The 12,117-nt window shown below is 42.6% G+C and overlaps 1 protein-coding gene across 8 annotated transcripts in view; it reads left to right on the forward strand.

The window, feature by feature from the left end:
• The first annotated feature begins 1,128 nt into the window (after positions 1-1,128).
• ITGB6 (integrin subunit beta 6) overlaps positions 1,129-12,117 on the forward strand; it is a 152,090-nt gene continuing 141,101 nt past the window's right edge. For 6 of the 8 annotated variants that reach the window (XM_019971993.2, XM_019971971.2, XM_070799310.1 and 3 more), the window contains exon 1: positions 1,129-1,401. The gene's annotated coding sequence lies outside the window, so the exon portion shown is untranslated. The remainder of the gene's footprint in view (positions 1,402-12,117) is intronic. The other 2 variants (XM_070799279.1, XM_070799276.1) reach the window with 1 other exon arrangement.

A 12,117-nucleotide genomic window follows, 5' to 3' on the forward strand; every position in this document is an offset into this window, starting at 1 on the left:
TAGCATGATGGCAAGTGCTTTGGAGTCAGACCAGAGTCTAAATCTGAACTGTCACTGGCTAGTGTGTGACCCTGGGCAAGTCATCTCTCTGAATGTCAGGCTCATCTATAAAGCCAGATCATAAACCCGGCCCCACAGTGGGGTGGGAAGAATTAAATGATATAATGACCTCAAGTGCTGGACAGGCCACAGGGACTCAATGAACAGGATCTGCCCCTACAATCTTACTGCTATTCTTGAAAGCAGACCCAAAGCCCTGCATAGTCAGCTCAGCTATGGAGGAAGAATGTGGTCCAGATGCTTCATCCTTCTTCACAAGAGCTGTATGGCTATGTCTGAACTCTTTTGTGCCCAATCAGAATAAATCAAATCCAATCTAAACCATTTAGTGCTTGGCACCATTTGTGATACTAATTCATCAGTTTCTATTTTCTAGTTTACCCAAACCAGCCACTTCTAGAGGCTAGCCACTTTAAACTAAGCCTGCCAATAAAATATGACTCATCTTGAAAAATACCACCATCTTTCTGAAGGAGTGTAAATATAAATATACACAATATAGAAAAAATTTTTAGTTTATTTTTTATTGAAGCATAGTGGATTTACAATGCTGTGTTATCTTCTGGTGTACAGAAAAGTGGTTTATATATTCTTTTCCATTTTCCTTTATGGTTTATTACAGGATATTGAATATAGCTCCCTGTGCTATATAGTAGAACCTTATTGTTTATCTATTCCATATATAATAGATTGTATCTGCTAACCCCAAACTTCCAATCCTCTCCTCCTCCATCTGCCTACCCCCTTAGCAACCACAAGTCTGGTCTCTATGTCTGTGAGTCAATACAGGGAAATTTGATAGGAGTTTGGTCTTCAGCTTGGATGCCAGTTCAATTCTAAATTTGCCCGGTTCTATTTTGGGGCATTAAAATCTATATGTGCTTAATATCTCAGCCACGCTGCCATCCATGAGGTTTGAATATCCTTTATGGAATGAACTTGATCCTCCTGCCTTACTTTTGGTCTCTCTCCAGAGAGGCTAATGTGCTGGCATAGCTCTGCCATTTGTCAGCCAGAAGTCTGGTTACACATTTGCTCGTCAATCTAAACCTAACCTATTCATACGCGCACTTGGGGTTTCCTGTAAATCAACCAGACGTTCTGTCACTCACCAGCAATATCTCTCCGTAGTGTTCTACACCCATGTGCCTTCGTGAACGATTCACTATGTTTGTGGAAGAAGCATTCAAACCAAAGTGCTTTTTCAGGAATGGTGACACCAGAATGTTATAAATCTGTTCATTACCACAAGGATAAATGATATTTCTGCCAAAGACTTTTGATTACGGGTACAGTAATGCATCTCAACACTTTCTGAAATTTAAAGGTCTGTCCTCAGAGGTAAGTAGGATAATGCATGACTAACAAAAGCCAACCCCAAATTCCGGAGCTAAACTGTCCCTGTCAGTGTACTTGATCGTTTCGAGCAGACGCTGCCTTCGAAAGTTCATAATGTTATTTCTATTCTCCTGATATTAACGTCCAGGTAAGGCTGACCCCATGGTTTGTTAAAGGGCAGGTCCTTCTTAACTTAGCATGCTTTATTGTGAAGTTTCTTATATTGGAATTCACACACGCTTTTCAACAGTTGTGCTTCAGGAGTCTGCTATGGTTTAAGGACAGGATTTCATAGAATTATCAGTTCATCATTCATTAAAATATTATAACATTCAGTTGATTTGTCTCTTCAGAAGCTTAAGATATTTGTTTCCGATTAGAGTAATTAGTTGTTAACATTGTTTTTAAAATAGGTGATTTGACTCTAGCCCTCACTAGCTCTTCTGGCATCTGCAAGAGGTACAAAGCAACTATGGAACTGGAAATTTAAGCAAGAGAAATAGCAGTTCTTACTGACACGTGCACCGCGTTGTGGTGGCCGGTTAACTCCAGTGTTTCAGCATTGTAGAATGGTGTTTACATGTAGAGTTAATTCATGAAAACTATGGATGAAATGAAGAGGGGAAAGCCTCCAATCTAGCATATCTTCAAAGAGCACGTTTTATTCCCACAAGTGCCTGAAAATGCCTGGTGTCATTACTATTCACTTTTGTATCGTTACTATTCACTTCAAGCACTTGGGGATATGAGTATCAGTGCTGTAAAAAAAATCCAGTATCTGTGAAAATCCAAATAGCGTTTCCTCTAAAATTAAAGACTCACAGATAGAGCTGTATCATATTGGCTTTCAAGATGTCCAAAATGAACAGAATATACATTCTGGTCAGAGAGTAATGGTGGTTCCTTACAGTTTTGGATTCTGAACAGGCTCAGCAGATCATCATTAAAGTTCTCGAGTCTGGGTTTCAAACATCAAGTCGCTTTTTGATAGCATAAAGATTAGTGTCTACCGAAGTAAAATTCTGTGCCTCAGTGAAGTGTAGAAATACCTTCCTTCCCGAGCCATCTCTCCTCTTCATTCCTGTTCATTCTCAGGGCAGCCGTTTTCCTCTATCTGATGTACACCCTCTAGTGTTTCCTGGATGAAGTACAGAAACTAAAGCTCAATTTACAAACAAAAAACATTATTGCAGTCTTGAAATATTATCCCCAGTTAGCATACACTAAAGCAAACTTACCACCAGATGTTTTGACATGAACTTTAAGTGATTGCCAAAACTTCTTCAGCTGAGAGTCTCAAAGCTAGATTCTTGTAATCCAACTTCAGATCCCAAAAGAGGACATTGACTTCTACTCTATTAAGCTTAGATTCCTTTCCTTAGAATTCTTATATTCTAATTTACGTTTATTGGGCTATGCAGAGCAGGGAGGTGTTCAGTAAGAACTAAAGCATGCCAGCAAGCATTTCTTTGACCTATTTTCCAGGGATAGAACTTACAATGAATTCTCCTAAGTTACTCAAGAGGTTCAGGGTATTTTTGACTCAAGAGAGAAGTGATTAATTTTTTAAATGGCTTTACAGAAACCATGGGCGTATTTTCCGCCATAGAACCCCTTAGGTCAAACCAGAAAGAGTAGCCATTTGGGAAATGTATTCCTTATGAGCACTTTTTCTTGACAGAGAAGAAAATATATTTCCAAACCTGTCAGCTGCTGTCGCTGCTACTTTGGAAGCCAGCCACAGCTGATTGTGTGAGCTAACTATAGGCCAGGGTCATCTGGGGATCCACCCTCTTCACAGGGATGGCACCCACAGCTCGCCAGAGCATGTGGCCCGCCAGTTCAGCCAGAACAGCCCAGAGAGCTATTTTTGGTTGGCCTTCCCACTAGAAGACCCTGGACTGTCCTTCATGCCACCAGCATCCAGCTTCATACTTAACTATTCTCCACCGTTATCTGATCTCTTCTCTTCTTCACACCCTCTTTTGAGTCCTGTGTAGCAGCTTGATAGATACATCTAATCGTACTATTAACACTGATCTTTTGCTTACACAGCACAAAGCTCATCACACATACAGCTCTGCTGCTGTGCTGTGCCCAGTCCCTCAGTTGTGTGTCTTTATGACCCCATGGACTGTAGCCTACTGGGCTGCTCTATGCACGGAATTTATTTACCATGAAGGATACTGGAGCGGGTTGCCATTTCCTCCTCCAGGGGAATCTTCCTGACCCAGGGATCAAACGTCTCCCATGTCTCTTGCACTGCAGGCAGATTCTTTACCACTGAGCCATGGGGGAAACATATATAGCTCTACTACATATAAAATTATTTCAACCAAGTGCCTGAGTGAGAAACTTCAGACTAATTTCGCCTCTTTCATGTCTATAGTCATCCACCACCTCCCATCACTTGCAGGCCTAGTCCATTCATATTCCCAAAGATCTGTTGTTGATCCTCTCCCCTTCCATGCTTCCTGTCATCACAGTTTACTCACGTTTGCTTAGACTTCTGCAGTAGCCTCCCAGTCAACCTTCCTGCCTCCAATCACCAATATTCTCCATAAGCTATCTTTCAAAATTATAAATCAGAATGTATACCTCTTCTGTTTAAAATCCTTCCGTGTTTCTCCATCACCTATGAGATAAATTTTGACCCCTCTACACCAGCATCCTTCAAGATCCAGAGAGTCTTGCCTACTTTTCCAGCTCATCCCTTATCATTCCCTTTATGCTGTCTTTCCATCTTTGCTTTCATCACATAAATATAATCTATGCTTTGACCAAATTAATTACTTACTCTCCCCTAAGCGCACCATGCTATTTCATGTCTCCAGAGCTGCCTAGTGATCTTATCTACCTAGTGAATTTCTAGTTTTCTCCCATTACGATTCAGTTTGACCATCACCTTTTGGATGGAGCTTCCCCTGACACTCTTCAATCCTTGCACAGCTCACACACACAAACATATGTAGTTAGTCCCTTGATTCTCTGCAGGCCATTGTTTACTCTTTCTTCTTGTATCACTACACACACACACACACACACACACACACACACTCTTTGGGCTCTCCAGTTAGACTATGAGGCTTTTAATGTAGGAAACTTACATTATTGATTTTTGTGTTCCCAGACATTATTTGCCAGACCAGGGGTGGAGACAGTGAACAAGACAAACATAATCATTCCCTCCACAAAGCCCACAGTCCAACCATCTCTCCATTGTCCCTTGAATCTGACCTTTATACAGGACTCTGTCTGTCTGCATTGAATATGCTCCTACCTGCCATCCCTCTGGGCTTGTGGAAGTCTTGCAGTTCATCATGGCATCATTCAAGTCTTCTTGCCAAGCCTTTCTCTTACAGGGAAGTGGGTTATGAATTGGTTAAAGGACCATATCTAAGGATGCTGTGTACAAAACCAATGCTGATCATAAGGAGGCTTCTAGAAGTACCACCAAGGCCTCTGTCATACCTATATTTTGTGTCAATTGGAGGTTTTGCTATACATAGAAAGCACATGCTTACTCCTTGTGTGAACAAAGTGAAGCTGGTTAACAGTGATATCCAATCACAGAATCAATATGTATTGATTATCTCTTGCCACACAGCAAATCATACCAAAGTGAGGGGCTTAAAACAACAAACATTTATTAATATTATCTAGCAGTTTCTCTAGTGCAGAGAACTCAGACCATCCCTGTGAGCAGACAGGGAAAATGCTCAGTCTTCACTGGGGAGACTCCCATCTGCTTGAGGGAAATGAAAGGACAAGACAAGTCTAAAGAAATCCAGGGGAGAGAAATGGCAACATACTCCATGACAGGCATAGGGAAGAACAACACTTGAGAAGAATTTAAAGATATATCCTGGGCTCCCATTTTCACTCAGCAATAAGGCAACAAAGCCCTTAGTAAGCAGCTGCTCCCGTGTAATAACCCACAAGCTCCAACTGAACACAGTCCTGACACTGCCTTTTAGCATGCAAATTGGCATTTACCCTATAGTCATCTTAGAGGGCCTTCCTGGTGGCTCAGTGGTAAGGAATATGCCTGCAATGCAGGTGACATGGGTTCAATCCCTGAGTTGGGAAGATGGCCTGGGGAAGGAAATGGCAACCCACTCCAGTATTTTTGCCTGGGAAATCCCATGGTCAGAGGAGCCTGGCAGGCTACAGTCTACGGGGTCACAAGAGTCAGACATGACTTAGGGACTAAACCACTACCACTGTCTTACAGAACGGTTGAGAAAGATACCCCTGTCTCAATCAAAAATGTGAAAATTGAAGACAGACCAACAAGGCTCTGACTTTGTGGAGGAGAGAATATTTTTGTGTATTAAATACACAAGGAAAATAGTCATATATTTTTATCTTAAGATGCTATTACTATGCAGCTTCGTTCATTCATTCTTTCATGTTGCCCACCTGGATCTGTTTTCATTTGAATTTTCCACTCTTCCAAGCTAAGTCTTTGGCTTGTAGGGTTTTACTTCTTGTTGCACCCCGCCCTTTGTAAAAGATGGGGACTTGTGAGTGCTGCCAGCAAATATTTGATCGACTAATTGACAGGATGGGTCAAGTTTCTACACAAAAAATAAATGTGAAGGAAAGGTACCCCCCTTCCTCATTTAGAGAATTTTTTGTTAAACCCTGATGGCCAATTCCTATCTCATCGTTGTATTTTAAGCAGGGGACAGCTGGAGCTCACTGCCTGCGGCCTGCCCAGTCTTTATTCTTTCACTGAAGGCAGGAAACAGCAGGACTCTGCACATAGCAGGCTCGTCAAAGACAGGCCACTGACGTGGGCACTTAGTAAGAATAGGCTTGCTGGCCCAGTGCTGGCTTTGGGGAGCCACATGCAGGCACACACTGAGGAGCGCTGAAAGCAGTCTTCTCCCATCATCCTTTGCGGGTGGGGGGAACGAGGAACAAGGCTCCTTCCCTTTTATAACAAATGACCTATTTCAGTGAAATAAGGAAGGGAGGGCAGCCATGCAGTCAGCCAGTCAGTTCTACGCCACGTTGTAGCGATGTTAGTATTTCATACCAGTAATTCTGTCTAACAGAAACTCATCTTGGCTTTTTCCCATTCCTTTTAGCAAGATTGCAGTTGTAAATCAGCCAGAGTGTCCTGGAGGCTGCTTCAGGTTGGTTGTTGTGAGCAGTCTAGGGAGAGGAATCTTCAGAATAATTTAGAATACGAGTCTAAGAGGGAAGGTCAGTTTTGCTATTTAGAATCAGAGCACTGTGCCAAACTTGGCTTTGAAGGGATGCTCTAAACGTCGGGCTTGGAATCTGAACATAGAATATCTAATAAAACACAACAATTCATGCTTTTACCCCCACGTGACTTAGTTCAGGTTCTCAGTTCTGACCTCTGAGCCATCCTCTAAATTTGGGAGGCCACTTTAATAATAATCCATTTTGCATTGCTGCAGTCCCTTTTTAGTCATAAGAACAAGTTTTATTCACAGCTCCAAGAGGACAACAGGGTGGGTGTTTTTGTGATCTGAAGGGCATTATGAACAGAAACTGAATTTGTAGGGAGACTTCAGGTCCTGGCCCTCTGTCTCCAGACTCTAGCTATTTTCCTCCTCCTCCACCCAAAGTCCCCTGGCAGACACATTTCTACTCTCTGTTTCTATGAGTTGTTTTGTTTTTGTTTTGTTTTGTTTATGATTCCATAGATAAGAGATACCTTGCAGAACTTGTCTTTCTGTCTAGCTTATTTCACTTAGCATAATACCCTCAAGGTCCATCCATGGTGTGGCCAGTGGCAGGGGTTCTTCCTTTCTCATGGCTGAATAATATTATAGTGTTTACATGGAACACATCTTCTTTGTCTGTTTATCTATTGATAGACACTTGGGTTGTTTCCACATACTAGCTATTGTGGATAATGCTCAAGTGAACACGGACGTGCAAATATCTTTTTTATGTGCAGTTTTCTTTTCCTTTGGATAAATGTCCAGAAATGGGATTGCTGAATTGTATGGTAATTTGATTTTTAAGTTTTTTGGTCTTACTTATGAATACAGTGTGATTATAGGCAAGTACCTTGACCTCTCTGGGCCTTTCCTTCTTTATATCTAAAATTAAGAGACAGAGTTATTCAAGGAATGACTCTGAGAATTGAGAAAGCATTTTTTTAAAAATATTCAAGGAATGACTCTGAGAATTGAGAAAGCATTTTTTAAAAAATAATTTTATTTACACTTTTGGTCGTGCTGGGCCTTCCCTGCTGCGTGGGCTTTTCTGCAGTTGCAGCGGGTGGGGCCTCTCTCTAGTTGCAGTGCACGGGCTTCTCACGGCAGTGGCTTCTCTTGCTGTGGGATCTAGGACACTGGGGCTTCCGTGGTTGTAGCTCCCAGGTTCTAGAGCACAGGCGCAGTAGTTGGGGTACACGGGCTTAGTTGCTCCACATGTGGGATCTTCCCGAACTAAGAATTGAACCCACATCTCCTGCATTGGCAGGTAGATTCTTTGCCACTGAGCCACCAGCAAGCCTAGATTCTTTTTTTTTTTTTAAGTATTAAGAAAGTGGAGTTAGAAACTGTAGTGCAGGGAGATGAATGGCTCAAATTGCTCCAATAGCAGCTGCAGAATCAAGACTGGAGTCTATATTTCATGACCCAGAACTCAGCCTGGCAGCAGCTGGTTTGTTAACTGAATGCAGACATGTTTCTCTCTGAAGTCAGTCCCTCTGAGCTAAGGAAGGATTGATATGAGACACAAATTAAGTAGAGCATAAAAGATCAGATTTATCCAATTCCGGGGACCCTCATCCATGTAGACTACAACTCCTGCCAGGTTTACCTACCCCGCCTGGCAAGTCACAGACACACACAGGACTCAGCAGGCATTCCTTACTGGAAAGAATTTAATGCAGGGATATCTATGACGGCCCCATGGTTGGGGAGCATGAGTGAGGAGGGGACTTGGACACAATCCATACAAAGAGCTACAATCCATAGATTTGGGCTCCATTGCAACTCTCCGCCTAAACCTCTTGTTCTGGCCGGGGCCCTGTATCCTCAGCAGATTTGCCTCTTCCCTGGGTGCCTATGAGTGCTCCCCCTCAGTCGGGTCACTACTGAATTACACAAAACACATATCTCCCCTGCTGCACTGGATCTCTAAAGACCCCCACTCTCTGTGGAGATAAAAGGAAAACTGAGACCCCTGGAGACAAAACACAGCCCCCTCCCAGAAAAGCATCATTCTTGGTCAGACCCTCTCTAGCTTTTTATAGAAACCACTGAGAAAGTAAGAACACCTCAAGTAATACTTAACTCTGAGCCCACTGTTTTAATTATTAACATTTGGCAGCCAAAGGAAGCAAACAATAGCACTTCATTCAGACACTGAAGAAGGAAAAAGGAACTTCTCATACCCTGGTCTTTATAAGCTGCTTGAGCAATCACTTTGAATGAGCACATGCAGCCTTCACACATACCAGCAAATGCTCCAAAGTGGGATGATGGGTTCATTCACTCTGCAAATATTTATTGAACTCCACATACTTCCAGGTGCTAGGAATACACTGGAGAACAAACAGACAAGAATCCCTGTTCTTGTGGAGCTTATATTCTAGTGAGAGGTATAGAAGGCATTTTTTTAAAAATTATAGTTGTTTACAATATTGTATTAGTTTCAGGTATATAGCGAAGTGATATGTACATATATATATTTATACACACACACACACACATATATACATATGTATATTGTTGTTCTTTAGTCACTAAGTCATGTCTGAGTCTTTGCAACCCCATGGACTGTGGCCTGCCAGGCTCCTCTGTCCATGAAATTTCCCAGGCAAGAATACTGGAGTGGGTTGCCATTTCCTTCTCCAGGGCATCTTGCCAATCCAGGGACCAAACCTGTGTCTTCTGCATTGGCAGGAGGATTCTTTACCACTGAGCCACTGGGAAGCCCATATATGTGTGTGTATACATACATATATTCCTTTTCAGATTCTTTTATTATTACAAAATATACAAGATATTACAAGATACTGAATATAGTTCCTTGTGCTATAAATTCTTATTGTTTATCTACTTTATATACAGTAATGTCCATCTCTCAATCCCATTGTTGTTGTTCAGTTGCTCAGTTGTGTCCAACTCTTTGCAACCCCATGGACTGCAGCATGCCAGGCTTCCCTGTCCTTCATCATCTTCTAGAACTTGCTCAAACTCATGTCTGTTGAGTCAGTGATGCCATCTAACCATTTCATCCTCTGTCATCCCCTTCTCCTCCTTTCCTAGTATCAGGGTCTTTTCCAGTGAGTCAGCTCTTTGTATCAGGTGGCCAAAGTATTAGAGCTTACCCTAAATTAATCCGTCACCCCCTACCTTTCCCTTTTGGTAATCATAAGTTTGTTTTCTAAGTCAGATTCCACATATAACTGATATCATAGGATAGATGTCTTTCTCTGTCTAACTTCATTTAGTGTGATAATCTCTAGGTCCATCCACATTGCTGGAAATGGCATTATTTTATTCTTTTTTATGGATGAGTAATATTCCATTGTGGGGGCTTCCCAGGTGGCTCAGTAGTAAAGAATCTGCCTGCCAGTGCAGGAGACACAGGAGATATGGGTTCAATCCCTATGTCGGGAAGATCCCCTGGAGAAGGAAATGGCAACCCACTCCACTATTCTTGCCTGGGAAATCTCATGGACAGTGGAGCCTGGTGGTCATGGGGTCCCAAAGAGTTGGACATGACTTAATGACTAAAAAACAACAAATATTCCACTGTATATTTATACCATGTCTTCTTTATACATTCATCTTCTGATGGACGTTTAGGTTGTTTCCATGTCTTGGCTATTATAAATAGTGTTGGTATGAATATTAAGGTGCATGTGTCTTTTCAAATTAGAATTTTTATTTTTTCTGGATATATGCCCGGGAGTGGGATTGCTGGATGAAAATAGAGCTGGTAGCTCTATTTTCATTTTCTTAAGTAACTGCCATATTGTTTCCCATATTGGCTGCACCAACTGACATTCCCACCAACAGTGTAGGATTGTAAGTTTTTTCTCTTCACCCTCTCTAGCATTTATTATTTGTAGACATACAGGTGGCCAATAGGCAGGTGAAAAGATTCTCAACATTGCTAATGATTCAGTTCAGTTCAGTTCAGTTCAGTCGCTCAGTCATGTCCGACTCTTCGAGACCCCATAAATCGCAGCACGCCAGGCCTCCCTGTCCATCACCAACTCCCGGAGTTCACTGAGACTCATGTCCATTGAGTCAGTGATGCCATCCAGCCATCTCATCCTCTGTCGTCCTCTTCTCCTCCTGCCCCCAATCCCTCCCAGCATCAGGGTCTTTTCCAATGAGTCAACTCTTTGCATGAGGTGGCCAAAGTACTGGAGTTTCAGCTTTAGCATCATTCCTTCCAAGGAAATCCCAGGGCTGATCTCCTTCAGAATGGACTGGTTGGATCTCTTTGCAGTCCAAGGGACTCTCAAGAGTCTTCTCCAACACCACAGTTCAAAAGCATCAATTCTTTGGCGATCAGCCTTCTTCACAGTCCAACTCTCGCATCCATACATGACCACTGGAAAAACCATAGCCTTGACTAGAGAAATGCAAATCAAAACTACAGTGAGGTATTACCTCACATTGATCAGAATGGCCGTTAGCAAAAAGTCTACAAATAATAAATGCTGGAGAGGAGGCAAACATGTAACAACACAATAAATAAGGAAATGATATAGTATGTTAGGAGGTGAGGAAAAAATATAGTAGGATAAGAGGAATGGGGACGGTTGGGATCCTATTCCACATGGGGCAGTCAATGTTGACATTAATAAGAGGGTAAACTTTTAACAGAGACCTAAAGGAAAAGAAGAATGTAGCCAAGTGGATTATCTGGAAAACAGGACTCTACACAGAGCAGCCAGTGCAAAGATCCTGAGGTAGGAGCTAGAATGTTGGTGGAACATTAAAGAAGCTGCTATGTCTGGAACGGAGTGGGTGTGAAATAAAATAGAGGAAACGAGGTCACAGAGGAAACAATGGACAGATAAGTGGAGCTCTATGTGTGTTAGTCACTCGTGTCCAGCTCTTTGTGATCTCATGGACTAGCCTGCTGGGCTCCTCTGTTCATGGGATTTCCCAGGCAAGAATACTGGGGGGGGTGGGGGGGGTGGGTTGCCTTGGAGAAGTATTTCCTTCTCCAAGGGATTTTCCCAACCCAGGGATCGAATCTGGGTCTCCCGCATTGGCAGATGGACTCTTTACCATTGCAGCCACCAGGGAAGCCCAAGTGGAACTCTATAGGCTCATATACAAGCTTTTAGGAGCAGGGGTATAACACCGCCTGCCTTGGGTTTTGATAAGATCCCACTCTGGCTGCTGCGTGGTGTCTTCATTAAATGCTTAGTTAAGGCCACAGGGATAGGGCCTTGTACACTTTTACTTGTTTTCCTCAAAGATGTTCCAAGTTGGTGGATTTCCATACTGACACACAACAGCATCCCCTACTGAACAGAACTTTCCCACATCCTCCATCATGAGTGCCCACCCCCAGGAAGCATAGTCTTGGCCTCTTCCATCCCAGCATCACGTGGAGATGGACAAAGAAAGGGAGGAATCTTCTCTTCCCCTTCTGTTTGCCAACTTCTCAATAATTCCAACTCCACCTAGCGAGATCCATTAGAGCTAATTAACGACCCTCTTTTCAGGAGGTGTCTCTTCACGATGATTA

This window comes from Bos indicus, chromosome 2, assembly GCF_029378745.1.
Source record: "Bos indicus isolate NIAB-ARS_2022 breed Sahiwal x Tharparkar chromosome 2, NIAB-ARS_B.indTharparkar_mat_pri_1.0, whole genome shotgun sequence".
Classification (NCBI taxonomy): Eukaryota; Metazoa; Chordata; class Mammalia; order Artiodactyla; family Bovidae; genus Bos; species Bos indicus.